The 20,529-nt window shown below is 36.3% G+C and overlaps 1 long non-coding RNA gene across 3 annotated transcripts; it reads right to left on the bottom strand.

The window, feature by feature from the left end:
• Positions 1-12,644: 12,644 nt before the first annotated feature.
• LOC145125975 (uncharacterized) lies at positions 12,645-20,349 on the bottom strand. Of its 3 annotated transcripts, XR_013716237.1 has the most exons (7): positions 20,035-20,349; positions 18,808-19,449; positions 18,399-18,695; positions 14,673-14,742; positions 14,535-14,588; positions 13,345-13,479; positions 12,645-12,832 (listed from the first exon to the last, which is right to left on the bottom strand). It is a non-coding gene; the product is annotated as an uncharacterized LOC145125975 (long non-coding RNA). The 3 variants fall into 3 exon arrangements; XR_013716236.1 differs by lacking the exons at positions 18,399-18,695; positions 18,808-19,449 and having other exon boundaries at positions 20,035-20,347; XR_013716235.1 differs by lacking the exons at positions 14,673-14,742; positions 18,399-18,695; positions 18,808-19,449 and having other exon boundaries at positions 20,035-20,346.
• Positions 20,350-20,529: the final 180 nt, after the last annotated feature.

Genomic DNA, 20,529 nt, shown 5'->3' with positions numbered 1-20,529 from the left:
GCTTGCACGCTATTTAAGCATCATATCTGGCCTCCACCCCAACCTCCTGATGGGTTTTGAGCATTCTAACACTTCCTAAGTGTACATGCAACCCTAATAACCTTGGATCTATGTTTGTCTAATAATCATGCAAAGTTGAATTCCAAGGTTATATTCCTATCTAGCATACATGGGGAACATTTTTAACTTGAATGAAAGATAGAATAACTTACCTTGTTGTTGATTATGATCCTTGAAACCTTGTGAGCCTAGCACCCCAAGTGTGATGCCTCAAATGCTTCACACAACACCAAATGCAAAGGAGTAAACTTTGAGAGAATCTTACACTTGCAAAATCGGCTCTAGCCCTCTTGTTTCTTATGTGTCGCCTATTTTGGTGGAGAATGGGTTTCTTATATAGTGTTGACACATCTAGGGTTACACCATGTAAACCCTAATGTGTCATGACTCTTCATTTTCATGACCCATGGGTTTGTAACTCCCATGGAGCATCCATGGAGCATCCTATGGGTGGAACCCAACTTCATAATCCATGGAGCCTCTTAGCCCACTATATAAGATATGGAAGATTTACATAATCTACCCATATATTTAATTAGTTATCTTTTGATCACTTAATTAATTCTAAATTAATTCTTGATCAAACTAATTAAATAATATTATTAATATATTAGAACTTATAATATATTAATAAACCATAAGTGTTATTTCTCTCATTTTAGTTTATCCAATTGCATGGTACCATGCAACCCAAATGGACCATGCCGGGTCGGGTCAAGTACATACCAGAAATAGTTATGGACTTAGACACCTTATCCAACAGTCTCCCACTTGGATAAGTCTAATAACTATAACTGCAATACTTCAGGAACCGATCGGCAATCGTAGCTCTTTCAAGGTCTCTCGGAACTGAGAAGATGATGATACGCCATTTAAGATAAGTGATCATATAATCCTCTGTTCTAGATATCAGCCGGACAAATACATGGAACAGTGTCTTACTTTGTGTCCAGCAGTTTGTTTCCCGATTTCCGATTTGTTTGACATAGAACTCAATTGAACACATCAACTTAGTTCTGACCGGGCCCGGTACATAGGTCAAAACAAAATCATCGAGGGGCCCAGATATCAGCTTCTAATCCAAGAAGGAACAGATAAACTTCGACTCATATGTTTGTTCTACCACTCATTGAATTATACACAAGAGCACGTTTTATAACATCGAGTTACCAATGCGTTTTCGTACAATCAATGCATAACCAACTCATAAGTAACAAATCATATATCTAGGTTTGAAGACTTATATGATATTACCGTCTCACGATCACTCGAGATAAATTCCGTGAAGTGATTCCAGTGAGCGTGGGTTGAGTCCAATGCTCAGAACTTATGAGCACTCATGAGTGTTGTAGCCATGTCCAACAACTTAGACCTCTGCAACCAATCATGACAGTCTTGATTCATACCTACTTCCGACATATGACCGACTGTGGAGGTTCGAATAATATGATATACCACACATAATTATTCTGGAAGTCAAAACATGCAAAAGAAATATAGTAAACGATCGACAAGAGATAGCAACACTTTACTCATAAATAAAACACCTTTTATTCATCATCTAATGTCAATTACACTTTACAAATTTCAAGGTTATCTAACTACTAAATATAATATCATCCTTCAGCCCTATGCTCCGAGCATGTTGGAGATGCTTAACCCGAGTCAGTCCCTTCGTGAGGGAATCTGCTGGATTCTCATCCGATGATACCCTCTTTGCCACGAGGAGTCCTTCTTCTATTCGATGTCTGATGAAATGGTATTTTCTGTCGATATGTCTGGATCTCCCGTGATCCCTTGGTTCCTTGGCTAAGGCAACTGCACTTTCACTATCACAGAAAATTTCCATTGGCTCTTTAATAGCTGGTACAACTCCAAGGTCTCCAATGAAGTTCTTCAGCCATATCGCCTCCTTTGCTGCCTCGCTAGCTGCTATATACTCTGATTCGCAAGTTGAATCGGCCACTGTCTCTTGCTTGGAACTCTTCTTAGAAATTGCTCCTTCATTTAAGGTAAAGACCCAGCCTGACTGAGAGCGGAAATTATCCCTATCAGTCTGAAAGCTAGCATCACTATACCCTACAACTCTCAAGTCTTCACTCCCACCGAGGGTAAGGACCCAGTCCTTAGTCCTCCGTAGGTACTTGAGGATATTCTTTACCGCAGTCCAGTGTGCCTTGCCAGGGTTCCCCTGATACCTGCTAACCATGCTCAAAGCAAAGGCTACATCAGGTCAAGTACACGTCATAGCATACATGATCGATCCTACAGTCGAAGCATAAGGTATTCGACTCATTTCTGCTATCTCAGCCTCAGTACTAGGGCTTTGTGTCTTACTCAATCTGGCATTACTCTGGATGGGTAACTCTCCTTTATTGGAGTCCTGCATGCCGAATCTCTTCAACACCTTATCCAAGTAAGTACTCTGACTAAGTCCAATTAGTCTTTTACTCCGGTCTCTCAAGATCCTTATCCCTAGAATATAGGCAGCTTCTCCTAGGTCCTTCATAGAGAAACACTTCCCAAGCCAGGACTTAACTTCCTGCAGAGTTGGGATGTCATTTCCTATGAGTAGTATGTCATCCACATACAATACCAAAAAGCTAACTATACTCCCACTAGCCTTGACATATACACAAGATTCATCTTCACTCCTAGAAAAGCCAAATTCCTTGACTTTCTCATCAAAGCAAAGATTCCATCTGCGAGGTGCTTGCTTTAACCCATAAATGGATTTATCAAGCTTACACACTCTATTAGGATACTCTGTGTTGACAAAACCCTCTGGCTGACTCATGTAAACATCCTCACCCAACTTTCCATTAAGGAAAGCGGTTTTGACATCCATTTGCCATATTTCATAGTCATGAAATGCGGCTATGGCTAACAGAACCCTAATAGACTTAATCTTGGCCACTGGAGAAAAGGTCTCACCATAATCAACTCCCGGAGTTTGTGAGAAACCCTTTGCAACCAGTCGTGCCTTATAAGTGTGTACATTACCATCCATGTCGGTCTTCTTCTTGAAGATCCATTTGCACCCTACAGTCTTACGACCTGGTACATTCTCAACCAAGTTCCAAACTTGATTGTCATACATGGACTGTATCTCGCTGTCCATTGCCTCTTTCCACTTGGCTGACTCAGGGCCTGCCATGGCTTCCGCGTAACTGTTAGGTTCATCCAGACCTATCAGTGTCTCATCACTGATAAGTGTATCACCTTCCGCAGTAATATGGAATCCATAGTAATGCTCAGGTGCATTCCTAACCCTTGTGGAACGCCTCAGAGGTACAGACTTGTCAATTGGCTCAACAGAAGTTTCCTCCTCAAGTTGAGTGCTAGGGTTTGAAGTTCCTTCACCACTTGACTCTTGAATTTCTTCAAGGTCAACTTGCCTCCCACTGTCTCCTTGGCTTATGAACTCTCTCTCTCTCTCGAAAGAAAGCCCTCCTAGCTACAAAGACCACATTCTCACTAGGTCTGTAGAAGAGGTAACCAAAGGATTTCTGTGGGTAGCCGATGAAAATACACCTCTCACTTCGAGGTTCGAGCTTATCATGAGTCTCGCGTCTCACGAAAGCCTCGCAACCCCAAATCTTAATGTGGTCTAGTTTGGGTACTTTACCAGTCCACATCTCATGAGGAGTTTTGGCAACTTTCTTTGTGGGAACTAGATTAAGGATATGGGCGGCAGTCTCTAAGGCATACCCCCAAAATGAGATTGGTAGCGAAGCTCGACTCATCATGGAACAAACCATATCCAACAAGGTTCGATTACGCCTCTCAGCTACACCATTCAACTGCGGTGTCCTGGGAGGTGTCAATTGTGAGACAATCCCACATTCCCTAAGATAGTCGAGGAACTCTGAACTAAGATACTCACCACCTCGATCGGATCGAAGCATCTTAATTTTCCTGCCCAATTGATTCTCGACTTCCTGTTTAAACTCTTTAAACCTCTCAAAAGTCTCTGACTTATGCTTGATTAAGTAGACATATCCATATCTACTGTAATCATCAGTAAAAGTCAAATAATAACGATTAGCATCCCTTGTGGCATGTTTGAAGGGCCCACACACATCCGTGTGTATAAGATCCAACAAACCTTCACCCCTCTCACAAGAACCTGTGAAGGGTGACTTTGTCATTTTTCCAAGTAAGCATGATTCGCAACTATCATCTGACTTTAGGTCAAATGACTCCAATACTCCATCCTTTTGGAGTTGGCCTATGCGTTTCTTGCTTATATGTCCAAGACGACAATGCCATAATGATGCTTTATCCAAGTTATTATCATTAACATAATCAATACACAATACATTATTTCCTAAGTTATCAACCACAGATACAGTTTCATACACACCATCACAAGGTAATGCTTTAAAATAAAGAACATTATTAAAGAAAGCATTAATCGAACCAACTTCATTATCAAATGAAAAGGTGAAACCTTGTTTATACAATGCATGAAAGGAAATAATATTTCTTGCCATTTCTGGCGAATAACAACATTTATTCAAATCTAAACTAAACCCACTACTTAGCGATAAAGTATAAACTCCAATCTTGGTGACAGGTAAAGCTTTCCTATTCCCCATGATTAAGTTTATTCTTCCATGCTCCACATTCTCACTTCTTCTTAGTCCCTGCAAATCAGAACAGATATGAATACCACAACCGGTATCAAGGACCCAAGAGTTAGAATGGGGTGAGTTATTAGATAAGATAGTGTAAATACCTACATGGTTGGGTTTAACTTTCCCATCCTTCACATCTTGCTGGTACTTTGGGCAGTTCCGCTTCCAATGTGACTTTTCATGGCAATAGAAGCATTCAGCCTCTTTAGGGTCAGAAGAAGGAGTGACAAAACCTTTCTTGGATCCACTTGAAGAAGAGTCATCAAGGGTCCTAGCCTTGGTACCCTTCGAAGAGCTCTTCCTCTTCTTCCCTCTACCTTTCCCGATTGCCAAAACCGAGGCGGAGTTTGGAGTAGGAGTGTTAACAACCGACTTACCCTTAAGACCTGTTTCTGCGGTCTTGAGGAGTCCCTGAAGTTTGCTGAGTGTGACCTCTTCCTTATTCATGTGATATGTCATGCGGAATTGATCATAGCACAATGGTAAGGAGTGCAAAATGATATTTATTGCAAGCTCCTCAGGGAAGTTCACATTAAGCTTCAGCAACCGATCCACATACCTTTGCATTTTCTGCATGTGGCTCGTGACGGATTCCCCGTCCTTCATCATGGTTGTTATGATAGAGCATATGATTTCATACCTCTCTTGTCGTGCACTTTGATGGTATCTTTCCATCAGATCTTGGTGCATTTCAAAAGGGTAGAAGTCCTCATAGGACTTTTGGAGTTCCGCTGTCATGGTGGCCAACATGATGCATGCCACTTTTGTAGCATCCCTTTCATGTGCCCGGAAGTCAGCGATCTCCTGGGGAGTTGCAGTGGTCTCATCAATCTACTTAAGCTCCTTGTCAAGGACATATTCTTTGTCCTCGTAGCGGGTAATCATCCTGATGTTTCTGATCCATTCATTGAAGTTGGATCCATCAAAAGTGACTTTCCCACACAAGTTCATAAGGGTAAAGGAGCCATTAGGATTAGAGCCAGAAGCAACATTGTTTGAAGACATCTGAAAGAAGAGAACAAGATTAGTTTAGATATTAAGAGAGTCCTTAATAAAACACCCAAATGTAATCTTAAGGCTAGGATCCAATCACAATATATTATAACTTAGAAGAGGTATGCCGTAATCCAAGCTATAACATATTTGAAAGGTAGGTGAATGACGATTCACCAATTTCCACCATGAAAAACGAAATATAAATATTAGGTTTTTAATTGGTTCTTAGAAATTCCTAGATTCTTTTGAGATTCAATGAACTTTTAAAAGGCATGTTTCAATCTCGAGTGTGCCCTCCAAGTTTTGTGACTGGGATACCGAGGATCACAAAACGAGGTGTGAAGTAACCATGCAAATCACTTGGTACCCTCAAGGTTTATCACTCAATCGATGTGCCGGTAAACCACACACGCTCCACCGATGCTATGGTAAACCTTAAGTCACCCTTTACCTACCTTGTTAAGTCCAAGTTAGTGTGCCGGTTAACCACACACGCTCCACCAACGACTTAAACAAAGTGTAAAGTGTAATTTCATGGATTAGCACCTTATTCACATTTTCCTAAAGTAACTAAGATTGGGAATTTAATAAAAGCATTTAGTTACTTTATAATATTCATCATACTTTTAATGAGAATTTATAAGTCCTTGTCTTACCCGTTCGGCTAACGACCCTCCACCGATCAAGGAAGCGGTGGGTGAGAGTGGACACCCATTAAGTTGCCATTTTATAGGCAACAACCTTATACCCCCCTTATAGACCGGCTTCGTGAATGAGGCGTACTAGCAGTAAGACGACTTGACGTTATACATATATATATTAGTAACTTATAATATTATAAAGTATAAGGGTTGAATTTTAACTTTTAAAATTCTAAGGGTTGGAACTAAAGTTTTAATCAAGACTTTGCATGTTCCAAAACTTGAGGGCAAGTTTTGTAAACTTCCAAAACTTTTCATTTCTTATAACTTATGAATTAATTGAGTAATAAAAATGAAGACTCTTCATTTTTATAACTCTTGTGTTCTTTTAATGGCTTTAATAAAAGTGAGACTTTTGGTTTTCCATAACTTGAGGACAAGTTATGGACTCCATTAAAACACATTATGATCATGAATTAAACTACCATGAAGGTTACAAACAATTCCTATGATCATCTAATCTTCATAAGTTCAAGAACATGAATATGAACACTTTCAAGAATAAAAAATTACACTTAAAAAAAAACTTGTAATTTTAATAATTGTCATTGTAAATGGATTAGCATAAACATTACACCATCTAAAACAAGCTTTAAAACATCAAAACAGTTTAGGGTAATGTTTCTAGTCCATTTCCAGCAACAAATGTGCAAACTTTCATACGAGCAGAAAACAGAAAAACGATTTTTTTTCAAGCTGTTTGCACACAAAAAAAAACAACAAACGAACCAGGCTATGATACCACTGATGGGTTTTGAGCATTCTAACACTTCCTAAGTGTACATGCAACCCTAATAACCTTGGATCTATGTTTGTCTAATAATCATGCAAAGTTGAATTCCAAGGTTATATTCCTATCTAGCATACATGGGGAACATTTTTAACTTGAATGAAAGATAGAATAACTTACCTTGTTGTTGATTATGATCCTTGAAACCTTGTGAGCCTAGCACCCCAAGTGTGATGCCTCAAATGCTTCACACAACACCAAATGCAAAGGAGTAAACTTTGAGAGAATCTTACACTTACAAAATCGGCTCTAGCCCTCTTGTTTCTTATGTGTAGCCTATTTTGGTGGAGAATGGGTTTCTTATATAGTGTTGACACATCTAAGGTTACACCATGTAAACCCTAATGTGTCATGACTCTTCATTTCCATGACCCACGGGTTTGTAACTCCCATGGAGCATCCATGGAGCATCCTATGGGTGGAACCCAACTTGATAATCCATGGAGACTCTTATCCCACTATATAAGATATGGAAGATTTACATAATCTACCCATATATTTAATTAGTTATCTTTTGATCACTTAATTAATTCTAAATTAATTCTTGATCAAACTAATTAAATAATATTATTAATATATTAGAACTTATAATATATTAATAAACCATAAGTGTTATTTCTCTCATTTTAGTTTATCCAATTGCATGGTGCCATGCAACCCAAATGGACCATGCCGGGTCGGGTCAAGTACATACCAGAAATAGTTATGGACTTAGACACCTTATCTAACACCTCCATCACCTCCAAACACTAATCTCGAAACCCTAATCAACCTTGAGTGATCTTGAGCTATTTCTTGCCATTTTTATGATTTAAAGCTAGAAGAAGGAAGCAAGAACTTGGAGTTGCAAGAGGAAGGCTGAAGATCCAAAGCTAAGGACTCATTTCTGTCTTGATAGAGGTATAAAGCTTATACCTTGGCTTCTATTCACTTTGATCTTCTTTTGAGCTTGCATATTGTCACTTTTGGGCCATTTCCAAGGTCATTTCCGAGATTTGAACTCTTGGGGATGTAAGGACTTCAGATCTGGGCACCCATGAGGTTTAGAAGCTCAAAGTTGCCGCCTTTATTCAACCATGGCCCTATTCCATGACTTGGACCTCCATTTTAGCTTGTGGTGGGTGTTTTAGCTTCATAACACCATGCATACACGTAAAGTTAGCAACTTTACGTGTAATGCTAGTATAAGGAGTCCAGATCTGTGATTTGGAGGTATAGGAATTGATTAGAATCGACTGTATGGATTTGACATATGGGGAACTTGACGAGTTGTTCTTGCGACTCTTCGAGTCGTGTCGTGGTTCCCCAATTTTTCTGTTAATGAGTGAACTCTTTGAGTCTAGGAGATGAATCAGTGAGCTGGACATAGTTTTGGATTTGAGGGTTTAGGAACTCGACGAGTCCAAGGAGGGACCCGAGAAGTTGAGTCGGGATGTCCCGATTTTATGGCAGACAGAACTCGACGAGTTTGTTAAGGGACTCGCCGAGTTGACACGGTTGACCATGAGACTGAGTAGCATGGAACTCGACGAGTTGGGGTTGACTGGGAGTTGACCTTGACTTTGACTTTGACTAGGATGTTGACTTTGACTAAGGGTAAAATGGTAATTTCACCCTGAGAAGGATTATCAGATTTTAACTAAGTATTATTGTGATATTGATAGTCAGGGAGTCGTTGGAGCAGCTATCAGATATTCCTCACCGCGAGTTTTTGCAGACAACTTTGCAAGGTGTGTTTCCTTCAGTAGGAACGGGTCTACGACACCAAGGCCGGCCCATAGTATGATTATGTTAGTAGCTGAGTGTGGGCGAGGCCCGTATCTCCCAGTTAGCTCAGTGTGGGCGGGGACCGTATCTCACAGCTTAGTTTGATTATGGATATATGCCTGATTGATAGGATTAGTTATACTTGTTGTTTGTGTGATACTTGTATGTATATCTAGTAGTTGAGTGTGGGAGGGGCCCGTATCTCATAGCAGCTGAGTGTGGGCGGGGCTCGTATCTCATAGTAGCCGAGTGTGGGCGGGGCCCGTATCTCGTAGTAGTTGAGAGTGGGCAGGGCCCGTATCTCAGAGTTAGCGGAGTGTGGGCGGGGCCCGTATCTTCCAGTTAGCGGAGTGTGGGCGGGGCCCGTATCTCCATGAGTGTGGGCGAGGCCCGTATCTCCTAGTTGCATGTTATGTGTATGGTATGTGGTAGTTTGGGGAGACTCACTAAGTTTCGTGCTTACAGTTTTCAGTTTTGGTTTCAGTTACTTCCACTAGCAAGGGGAAGGGCTCGGGATGATCGCATGGCACACACCACAGTTTTAGCCTGGGATTGTTTAGACTCTGATATTTTTCTTACATGATCTTGATACAGTACTTGACATGATGTTTTTGAGAGATACGATTTGTGATTTATTATGATATTGATGGATTATGGTTTTTACTAAATGATTTTAAAAATTAATTTTTGATCTGTATTTTTGGGATGTTACAATCTATCAATTTCGATTATACCTAGGGTTTGTGATTATTTCAATAGTATGTTGCTATAATAAGAGAATACATAGATCTCTACGTTACATGTGCCTATAACTAGATTTTATGATAATTCTGTTGTGCAAATAAGTTTAATGTAACCTAGAAAACCCATCATGTACTTCATTCAAGATTTCAATGTTACAAGTTGGTATCAGATTTGTGGTTTAAGTGAACCAGGTTCCTTGATTTTGGTATATATACTTAAACCACATGAAGATAATGTTATGGAGGCTTAAAACATCTAGAGAACTGACTAAATACTTGGAAAATGGGTATAATTGTAAACTATTAGACACCATGTGATATTACCATGCTAAATTCTTCCATGAATTTCCTAGAGGAATGTTTATTATTAGAGTAAAACCTAGGAATATGGATGAAAAACATTAGTCGATTAGACCTTGTGTCCACATGTTATCCAATTTTTAGATATCTTAATGCTATTTTTGATATATGTTCTTTATAAAATGCTTTTTGAAAAAGTGTATAACTTCTAGTAACATGGAGGAAAAGGAACGAAAATGGAAGAGGAGGCTGACACATCAAAACGTTTGACCCTTTAATAATATCAAAAGTGATTAAAGAGGAGAGTAGTCCAGACTCATTGTAGTGGATTGCTAATAAAACTTTCGGATGGGTATGAGTCGTAGGGAAAATTATGATTTTCTAGCTTGATAACTAGTGGTAGGAATAAATACATACCTATTGATGGGTTATATTAGACATATATTGTCATGGTTTCTACTGAATGAAGCCAAATACACTCAAAGAGAATATTATTTAGTGACAGGGGTTTGTGTGTGCTAAAAAATGTCCATACATATTGTATAAGAGTTGCTTATTATAGGGATTATTGATTGAAATGGTATGGTCATAGGGAAGAAATTGTATGTCATTATTCGTACCCTTAGAGCATCCAAATGTGGCTATTACAGAGCACATAACGTACCTTACAGACCGAGGTCACGTGGAACATGGTAAATGAGTTATGAGTGACAAGTATTAAAAAATTTAATGTATTAAAAAATTAAATAAATTTAGTTCAAGATAAATATTTGTTTTAAACGACGTGAAAAGGTAAACCTCGATTTTAAGATATATGAATATTTTAAAACTACTCATTTGGATAATCTTTTTTTTTTGAAAAATGTATTTAAATTTTAGGCTGGATGATATCGCTTGGGAATGCTAAAGAAAGAGTTTTGGGATGTTAGGTTTCGCTGGGAACATCACATCGTGTATGCCGTTACCGAGCCTTTTAATTCGAACCCTCTTCGGGATGTTTTTCCACAACTTCCCTCTTCCTTTTTCTTCTTCTTTCATCTTGTACTTTGTGCTTCTTTATTTATACCAAATGTGATCATGAAAGATCCATTTTCATGGGTTTTATAGATGAGAAATATGGAATAAGAAGTACAAAAAGTTGATGCGACTCTTATTTAGCAGAAAAAATGGAGACCCACCCTCCTTAAACTATTATTATAGGGAAATTGAGTAATGTAACCATATTTTAGGATGTTTTATAAATAATAACCATATTTTTTCTTTGAAAAGTAGCTACTTTCTCCGGAATGGGCCTTTCGGAGCAGGCTAAGACCACTACTATAGTCCAATGTTATATATATGACATTTATAAGGAAAAACTAGAATAAGCATTCCAGTCACTAATATTCCGAACTTGTTGCTACCAAAATTTTTAAGATTTTAAAGCTTTTTCTACCATGGATTCAACAAAGCATGTTATTTCTACATCTACGTCAAGAAGAGGACTCGTAGACCTTTTTAGGTCTGCAATCTTCAAAAAAATAAATAGTCTGCGAAGCCTAATGTCTACGCGTGGTCCGCGCGACGGAAACAGAAAAGGCCAAGAAAATTTACAGACAAAAAACAAACAACACCTAAATGTGTACAAAATGAGAATTATATTACCCTATAAAGTCGTTTTTTCCCGGTTTAACCTAAAGTAGCCGGTTATAAGTACTGAATATATAAAAAACAAGTTAAATGGTCAAATGTGGACAAAAAAACATTACGGACTAAATGTGTACAAAATAAAAACTATATTACCCTATTAAGTCATTTTCTCATTTATATGTTATTATATGATTTACAATTTTAATTAATTACATGAGTATGAACATTTTGGCACTTGCAGTATAAACAATTATGAGATAGATACTCATCAATATATGATCTTCATAGAAACTATTCACATATATTCTAGAAAATTAAAATAATTCAATTATGTGTTTAGGGCATGACACACATATGTTAACGTCGTTACCAATAATTGTAAACTTATTTGGAGGACATATAATTTCTGTACACAAAACATGAATCATGTGAAAAGGCACGTCATCAGCTAGATCCACCTAATGAATATTATTGCACATCAGTATTTATTATAATATTACCTTTAAATTCCCTTCCAGTTATGTTTTCCCCTTAAGAAGGTAATCATTCATCAAGCAGCTGCAAAGGCAAATTAAGGTTTATCCAAACTTTTCGCACTACAAAAAATATGTCATTTAGTGGCACAAAAAAAATATCACTAAAAGCCCAAAAAATGCCACTAAAGGCTGTTCGGATAATCAGCAGCACAAATAAAAAGTGTCACTAGAAGCGCTCCCACTAAAACCCTTTAGTAGCGCTCCCACTAAAACCCTTTAGTGGCACTTTTCGGTTGTGACGCTGCAACATTTTGAGACTTTAATGGCACTTCATTATTTGCCACAATAGAAGATAAGTTTTATGTGGCATATATATTGTGCCAGTGAATACTAATTCAATTCTAGAATTTATGGTGTTTTAGTGACACATTTTTATATGCCACAATACAATAAAAATCTTTTTGTGGCACGTATTTTATGTATTTAATGTGATTCTAGAATTAAACTGCTAATAACGACAATTGTTTGGCTACAATATAAAATAAAAAAGTTCATTAAATTATTATACGTAAAAAATAATAAAAACTTCATATTTTTAAATCAACGCCAAGTAAATTTAAATGTTGAACCACATAGACACTAAATAAAAAAAATACCAAAACAAAAGTAACAAAAAAACTTTAAAATTAATTGGAGTTGACCTTCTTCTCCACACTTTTGCAAATCCATACTGCAAAAAAAAAAAAAAAAAAAAAAAAAGAGTATTCATGTCAAACATATCAAATTCACTAAATAGTACACAAGGTTATTATATTGGAAAAAAGATTACATAAACTAACTAGTGCCAGTGTTGTAAATTGCTCAGTAGAAATCAAATTGCAACTATATTGTTGCAGAAACTTCATAAGTAATAAATGTGGTTAATAATAAGTCATTCATGGTGAATATTTATAAGAAAAAAATGTTATCTTAATAATATTTGCATATACCTTACTAATTGCACTTCTCACTATTGTCCGTTTTTCATAGACCGGAACAATTATGACACCCATTATTGATGTTAATCAATATTCATAAATACAACATATAAAACGTTAAGGAATGTATTAAAAAGATTAAAATGAAGCACCAGTAATGCAAGTCCCCCGTAGTTAAGAGCCTGAAATTAATTTCATCATAAAGCCATACACAAGAAGCACGGAATTTACAAATGAAATAGAGCTACATATTTTTTAAAGTTACCTGTGGATTGTTCTAGTTTAGTTTAACGGCTATTTCATAATTATTTGCTGCATGCTTCCATAGTTCTTTAGCTTCCTTTGTGTGTCCATGAAGTGTGGTTCTATCATATAGGACAATAGCCTCGTTATGATAAGCCTGTATTTGGATTTGACAACAGGTAAAAATTAACGTATGCTAAGAGGAAAAAGTGTAATCAAAGTCGCATAAAGTTTTTTCTCACATCATGAAGGACAAGGTTTAAATGAATAGCTTCAACATACTTTTTGCAGGCTTCTTCAAGTAAAGCATCTTTGGAAGGTGAGTAAGTATTTGAATTAACATTATCTTCATTTTGATGTAATCATACGAAGAACTAATGCCTAATTATATAAACAACAATATGAATGTTAACTAGTTCAAAAAAAATCTCCAACATGCTTAGCAGCATCAACCTTTTCTGAGTTTTCTCTCATTTATAAAGAATCAAATTGTTAAAATAAGGAAAATAATATATATATATATATATATATATATATATATATATATATATATATATATTGGGATAAAAGAGTATATGAATTCATTTTTTTAATTAAGTTGATGAATGAAGAATAACTCTATATAGATAAATGACCATAAAAAGGTTAATATAATGTGTTTTCTAAGTTCACAGGTTTCATACATTTCTATAATTTTGTGATTATAGGTGGAACCAAGGTTTCATGACCTTTTAGTTTTAGCCAAATTCACCCCTTGACAGCCTAAAAACAAGTAAGAAACATGCATAAGATAGCTCTATCACCTTTAACACGTTTCATAGTAGTTAGCTACTTCACTTTCTACTTACTCTTAGATCTTAATATCTGTTAATTGGTATGCAAAGCCCTAACCCTATTAGGGATTCTGGTTTTGCAAGTCTACAAAGCACTCTACTAGAGGGACAACATTCAATATAATCACCCATCAATAATATTGTTTGACATCAAAGAAGCCATATACAGGTCTGTTTACCATAAACATACAGAGGACTGAGGAGTACATATCTATAACCATAAAGCCATCACAACCTGATATCAGGAAAAATAATTGATTCTAATGAACAGACTTAAATGGTTATTTATAAGAGCATATCTTTTTACAAACAAATAATGTGCATTAAGACAATAAAACCCCAAATCTCTTAATTAAACAATGAGAGTAAAGATTCATACCAGGTGGATACAATGACACAAATCTATGTCCATGAATTCGATTTCATTGGGGGCCTAAAACCAAAATTAACCAAGGAACATTAAATAGTATCTAAAATGAACAAATTCAACTTTAGAGATCAAAGGAATGCATGTTACCATGAAAAGGAAACTAGAATCTGCAAATCTGCAATCCATTGGAAGCAGAAAATTGGCCGATTCACAGAACCTTTTAGAGATTTAAGAAGGTAAACGAGAGTTAGGCACTCACTATGAACTGTTGTCGTGCATCACAGCCATTGATGGACAGTTAGTTAGCTTAACCAATGTACAGTTAGTTTAACTATAGCTGTTAGATGTTAGTTAGAGTTAACAGTTAGACAGGTAGCTTTTATACTCTGTATATATGTGTAATTCATAATTCATCAATATCAATACACATTAACATGAATATCTTCTCAACATTTTACTCTCAATCTAATTATTAGAATGGTATCAGAGCAGTTACGATCCATCTCTTCTAATTGATTCTTGTTCTAATCATGAATTCTGATCCAATCGTTGACATGAATGTCAATTCATCTTCCTCTTTTAATCCTACCAACATTTCTTCTTCTACTGCGAAGGGAAATGATTCAAACATGTTTTTAGTTTCAAATCTTCTGAATGGCAATGAGAATTACATGCAGTGGAAGTTTTCAATCCAACTTGCACTTGGAGCTAAGAAGAAGACTGGATTCATCAATGGTGAATCAAAACGACCAGAATCAACAGGAACAGAGCTTGATGAATGGATAAGCAATGATTGCATGGTCAGGTCTTGGATATTAAATGCAATTTCAAAAGAAATCGTTGGAGCATTCATATTCGCAACAACAACTAAAGAACTCTGGGATGAACTGGAAGAACATTTTGGGGAAAGCAATGGTCCTCTCATCTATCAATTACAATGGCAAATAGCTTCGATTTCTCAAGGTGATTCTTCGTTATCAAAGTATTATACAAAACTCAAACAACTTTGGGATCAATTGAATTGTCTTGTTCAATTACCTCAATGTGCCTGTGGTTCGTCTAAGGCTATTTCAGATTTCACATCTTCTACAAGATTGATGCAATTCCTTATGGGATTGAATGATTCGTATGATGGCCTACGCAATCAAATTCTTGTTTTAGATCCTCTACCAACTGTTTACAAAGCTTACTCCATGGAATTAAGTGTTGAAAGAAGTCCCGATCAGGCTACAAGTGGGACTAGAAGCGAGGGCCGCTATTCCGGTCAGCTTGTTAGAAAGGGAACTAGCACCCTAAAGAGTATGAAATTAATAAAACATTCATATCTGGCACTTGAGGAGGTCAATCTTAAGTTGTTGGAAGCTACTGCTAAGGTACTCCCCCTCATCAAATCCAGATAAAATTTTCAAACTCTGTTGAAATGTCTGCAATGCTTGCAAGATCGTTTGGTTCAAATCAATACATGAAAAAGTCATTTCCGCAAAAGTCTAAAAATGATTCAAAAACAAGAAATAATGGTGATCGTTACTGTGATTTTTGTAAAATTACTGGACATACAAAGGATGTGTGTTTCAAGTTACACGGCTATCCAGATTGGTACAAGGAACTCAAAGAAAAGAAGAAGAATACTTCCAATTCAGCACACATGGCCAATGTTCCTTTCAATTCTTTCTATCTACAGAGTAACAATCCTTTGAATGTTAATGGTGCTGAGATCAATCAAAGTGTGAATACAAACTTGAATAATGAAGAGTCTATGAATCAACTTCTTCAACAGTTCAGCCAGTTCATCAAATCGAATCAGAAGTCTGATGCTAACTTTGCAAATCTGTCTCACTTTGGAGATTTTGCAGGTATAAACATATCTCTTTTGAACTCTCTTAAGAGTAATCGGTTTAATAATAGAACATGGATATTGGATACAGGTGCCACAGCTCACATGTGTGCACAATTATCCTCTATTGATAATTCTACCCCTGTATCCACTTATACTCCCATATTTTTACCTGATGGTTCTATCAAATCTGTAACTCATACTGGCTCAATCACTCTTAATTCTCGATTGATACTCACAAATGTTCTACATGTGCCTGAATTCACATGCAATCTTTTATCTGTAAAAGCTTTAGCAACTTCTGCTCATGTTGCTTTCATTTTTCTTCCTACCTATTGTCTTTTGCAGGACCTTCAAACTGCTAAAATTGTTACTCGTGGCAAAATCATGGGAAATCTATATGTTTTAGATAATTCCAGTTTAAATTCTACCAGTATAGAGTCTTTCTTTGCTTCCAATGTGTGTAATGCTGTTAAAGCTAAAAATAAAGATAGTTATTATGTATGGCATAAAAGACTGGGTCATAGTTCTGAGTCTGTATTGAGTCATTTGAGTTTTATACCAATGAAAACTATCAATGAAATGTCTCCTTGTGTTCCATGCCATCAAGCAAAGCAACAAAGATTTTCTTTTCCAAGTAGTGACTCATTTGCTATTTCTGTTTTTCAACTCATTCATGTGGATTTTTGGGGACCATATAAATCCAAAACCATTACAGGGGCTTCTTATTTTTTAACCATTGTTGATGATTTTTCAAGGTCAACATGGACTTTTCTACTAAGAGACAAAACTTTTGTGCATTCAACCTTATCTGATTTTTTTAGCCATGTTTCTAATCAGTACCAAACAACTGTCAAAGTTATAAGAACAGATAATGGAACTGAGTTCTTCAATCACAATTGTCAACACCTTTTCTCTTCTTTAGGAATAGTTCATCAAAGGACTGTTTCTTATTCTCCTCAACAGAATGGAAGAGTTTAGAGAAAACACCAACATCTTTTACAAGTTGCCAGGTCATTGTTGTTTCATTCAAAATTACCCATTCATTTCTGGGGTCATGCTATTCTTATGGCCACCTACATCATCAATATCCTTCCTACTCAAGTGCTTAATTGGGAAACACCTTTTCAGAAACTTCACAATAAAACCCCATCATACAATAATCTCAAAGTATTTGGTTGTTTATGTTTTGCAACCAATACTATTCCTCACAAAACAAAATTTGAACCTAGAGCTATCATGTGTTGCTTCATTGGTTACAATCATGGTCAAAAAGCTTACAAGTTATATGATTTGAAAGAAAAGAAGATTATTATGTCTAGAGATGTCATCTTCTATGAATCTCTTTTCCATACAAAAATGCAAAGGAAATCGTGTTGGGTGAAAACATTGTATTACCAAATATGGTACAAGAACAGGGACAAGATTTTGAAGTTCAAACTCAAGATTTTATTCCTTCTCATGATTACAACTCAGATGATATTGATCTCATCAATGAAAATGAAAATTTTGAAGCACCATTAGAAGAAGAAACGAGCAGTGAAGAAATTGAAGAATTTTTTGAAAATTACAATAATACCCCTGAAGTTCAAAATCTCAGAGCAGGAACAAGACTAAGAAAACAACCATCATGTCATAAAGATTATGTTATGCATTGTGATACTAACGGTTCAGAACCTACCCAACCTCCAAATTCAAAGAAATTTACATCTCCTCATTACCCTCCTACTTTTCCATACTACCATTCTGCCCTTTTAACTCAAACCCATAAAAGCTTCCTAACATCTGTTTCAAAAATCAAAGAACCATCAAATTATGTTGAAGCATGTCAATATCCAGAATGGGTTGATGCTATGAATAAAGAAATTACAGCTTTGGAAGAAAATCAAACTTGGACCATTATAACCCTACCACCGGGCAAGAAACCAATTGGATCAAAGTGGGTTTATAAGGTCAAATTACAACCTGATGGGACAGTAGAGAGATACAAGGCCCGGCTGGTAGCAAAAGGGTACAATCAAACTTATGTAATTGATTACCTTGATAGTTTCTCTCCGGTTGCAAAAGTGGTCACTGTTAGGATCTTATTGGCTTTATCTACTTCAAAAGGATGGAATTTACACCAATTAGATATCAACAATGCTTTTTTGCATGGTTTTCTGGATGAAGAAGTGTATTTGCAGCCACCACAAGGATATGAGAAGGCAAAGAAAGGAGAGGTTTGCAAGCTGAATAAGTCACTTTATGGTCTCAAACAGGCAAGTAGACAATGGCATATAGAGTTTTGTAACAAACTCTTGGATTTTGGATTCCAACAATCTTCACATGATCATTGCCTATTCACAAAAGGTGAAAATCAATCATTCATTGCTTTAGTGGTATATGTAGATGATGTTTTAATAACTGGACCTAATCAAGACAAGATTGATGAAGTTAAAGATTACTTACACAAGGCTTTCACAATAAAAGACCTTGGAAATGCTAGTTACTTCTTGGGTATTGAGCTATTAAAAACAGAGGAAGGATTATATGTTAATCAAAGAAAATATGTTCTTGATATATTATCTGAAGTTGGATTAATTGGAGCTAAACCAGCCTCAACACCATCAATCAAGAACATGCATTTAAGTACAGAAGGAGGAGTGCTTATGAAGGAACCAAAGAAGTACAGAAAATTAGTTGGAAAATTGCTATATTTGAACTTTACAAGACCAGATATAAGTCATGCTGTTCAACAATTAAGTCAGTTCTTGCATTCACCAACAGATACACATTGGAAAGCTGCATTACAGGTGCTAAAATACTTGAAAGGAACCCCTTCAAAAGGGTTGTTTTTCGATAAAAAATCTTCAGACATAACAATTTCAGCCTATAGTGACTCTGACTGGGCTTCATGCAAAGATACTAGAAGGTCACTAACAGGATACTGTATATTTCTTGGTTCTTCTTTAATTTCATGGAAGACTAAGAAACAGAAAACAGTGTCTAGATCATCATGCGAAGCAGAATATAGGAGCCTAGCAGCAACAGTTTGTGAGCTCTTGTGGATCAGTTACATCCTCAGAGATTTGAAGATCAAGATGAATATTCCTGTGACATTATGGTGTGATAATAAGGCAGCAATTCATATTACAGAAAATCCCATCTTTCATGAAAGGACGAAGCATCTTGATATTGATTGTCATCTGGTTCGTGATCAATATAAGATGGGATTTGTTAGACCAAAACACATTTCAACAAAGGAGCAGACTGCTGATATTTTTACAAAAGCATTATGTCAACCACAATTTCAGAATTTGTTATTCAAGTTAAACCTTAGAGATATTCACCAAGGTTTAACTTGAGGGGGGCATATTAAAACTCAGATCAAGTCAGCACGTGTCAATTCAGTTCAGTTTGTTACACCATAGTTAGCTTAACCAATGTACAGTTAGTTTAACTATAGCTGTTAGATGTTAGTTAGAGTTAACAGTTAGACAGGTAGCTTTTATACTCTGTATATATGTGTAATTCATAATTCATCAATATCAATACACATTAACATGAATATCTTCTCAACATTTTACTCTCAATCTAATTCTTAGAAAAGATCATGGTTCTGAATCGACATTTCTCTGCTTTCATGTTGCATAGGCATTGACGGAAACTAATAATCTAGAAAGTTAAGGAACTCACATGAATCATATTCAGATTTCTTTGGTTGCTTGAAGAACCTCTCCTTCAGCTCGTGATTTGAGGCGGCGACTACAGGATCCGAAAACTCCTCGTCTCCATTCTCGTTGAGTAGATTCGAAAAGAAGGAGCTCGAAGAAGAGCGATAACACAATAAGGATTTATGATCTCATCTTGTTGATTTATTATTTGACTTTGCTGATCGTAATATGGATAAGTGTCCAATAAAATCACCTATTTGATCTTGGCACATTCGCCATCGGCCGAATGTATGATGTTGTGAGCTGCAAAATATGATCGATAGGGTATAAGAAATTGGGGAATTGTTAAATTTTAGCAATAAATGCCGGGAATACAAAGCGGTAATTGAATTTTTCTAGTGGCACAAAAATAACAAATGTATAAAATCACATAATAATACTGTAGTGGCATATAAAATAATATATAACACAATACATACATCTTTAGTGACATTTTAACTTTTTAGGCCATCAATAA

This window comes from Lactuca virosa, chromosome 7 (genome assembly GCF_052849685.1).
Source record: "Lactuca virosa cultivar CGN04683 chromosome 7, Lactuca_virosa_CGN04683_v6, whole genome shotgun sequence".
Taxonomy (NCBI): Eukaryota; Viridiplantae; Streptophyta; class Magnoliopsida; order Asterales; family Asteraceae; genus Lactuca; species Lactuca virosa.
This window is presented reverse-complemented; position numbering and strand designations above follow the sequence as displayed.